We start from the raw sequence: 1,729 nt of genomic DNA, 5'->3' as shown, positions 1-1,729 counted from the left end.
TGTGTATGCACGTGCATGTGCTTGCGTGAGCTGGAATATTGCTCAGCCATAAAAAAGGTGAAACCTTGTCATTTGTGACAACATAGACAGACCTAGAGGGTATTACACTACGTGAAACAAGTCATATAGAAAAAAGACAAATGCCATATGATTTCACTTACATGTGGGACCTAAAAAACAAAACAAATGAATGAACAAACAAAAAGACTCTTAAAAACAGGGAACAAACTGGTGGCTGCCAGAGAAGAGGGGGTGGGTGATATAAAGGAGATTAAGAGGTACAAATTTCCAGTTATAAAATAAGTCATGGAGATGAAAAGTAGAGCATAGGGAATATAGCCAATAATATTGTAATAACATTGTATGGTGACAGATAGTGATGACAATGATCATGGTAAGTTGTGAGTAATGTATAGAATTCTTGAACCAGTGTTATACACCTGAAACTAATACAAAATTGTATGTTAATTACACCTCAATAAAAAATAAAACAAAGGGAGAAGATAATACAATTAGTCCTACTTCTAGGCCCAGGTGATGACCACAGACTTCCAGAAGATTTTTCCCATGGCTGACTGGCTGTACATCAGATTGGCTGGACTCACCACCAATGACCAGACTACTGCTCTGCACCTCAAGTTCTGGATGAACGTGTATGAGCTATAGTATGGCTGGCAGATAAAGCCTTAAACCTTCATGAGCATAGTAGCCAACATTCTTTCTGAGAAATAGTTTGGCCAGTACTACACTGACTTAGTAATTGCCCAATTAGTTCCCAAAATCTTTAAGCCCTTCATTGCCCTTTAGACCTCACCAGCTACCCCACCGTGACTGACGACTTTCTGGTCATCAGCATATGCGATAAAAAAATGTATGGGATATGTGAGTCCCTTTGGGAGCCAAACATGAATCTAGAGCACCTGTTTGAATTCATATAAGAAGCCATGCTTAAAGCTATGGACCAGGATGCAGACATAGGAGTCATTGTTTACATCATTGAAAAGGACAAAATCACCACCACAACACTGAAAGGGACTTACCCTCAGTACCCAGAGCCCACTTTAAAAAATTAGGTTTTCATTCACACACACACAAAAACACTTCTTACATCACACAAAAAATTTACTCAAAATGATTAAACACTTGAAGACCTGAAACCATAAAACTCTAAGAAAACAAAGGCAGTAATGTCCTTGACATCAGTTTTGTCAATGAGTTTTTTGATCTGACACCAAAAGTAAAAACAAGTGGGACTACATCAAACTAAAAAGCTACTGTACAGCAAAGGAAGCAAAGTATATTAAAAAAAAAAAAAAAGGTACTGCACAACAAAATGAAAAGGCAACAAACCGAAGGGGAGAAGATCACTTGCAAATCATGTATCTGATAAAGAACTACTATTCAAAACAAAGAAATTCTACAACTCAACAACTACAAACAAACTAAACAATATATCTGAATAGACATTTTTCCAAACAAGACATACAGATAGCCAACAGGTACATAAAGTTATGCTCAACATCACTAATTATCAGGGAAATGCAAATCAAAACCACAGTGAGATAGTTCATACATATAGGAATGGCTGGTATCAAAAGGACAAGAAATAACAAGTGCAGGCATTCATATACAGAAAAGAGAACACTTGTGCACTGTTGGTAGGAATGTAAATTGATGCAACCACTATGGAAAACAGTGTGGAATTTCTTCAAAAAATTCAAAGTAGAAC

General features: G+C 36.8%; 1 pseudogene; it reads left to right on the top strand.

The window, feature by feature from the left end:
• Positions 1-385: 385 nt before the first annotated feature.
• On the top strand, positions 386-1,073 carry LOC124527240 (proteasome subunit beta type-3-like; annotated as a pseudogene).
• Positions 1,074-1,729: the final 656 nt, after the last annotated feature.

The sequence above is a fragment of the Lynx rufus genome, unplaced genomic scaffold (assembly GCF_022079265.1).
Source record: "Lynx rufus isolate CCGP_SWC_20201006 ecotype Redwood Valley unplaced genomic scaffold, mLynRuf1.p SCAF_5, whole genome shotgun sequence".
Lineage (NCBI taxonomy): Eukaryota > Metazoa > Chordata > Mammalia > Carnivora > Felidae > Lynx > Lynx rufus.
Note: the sequence above shows the minus strand (reverse complement) of the source record. Positions and strands in the feature narration are given on the sequence as shown.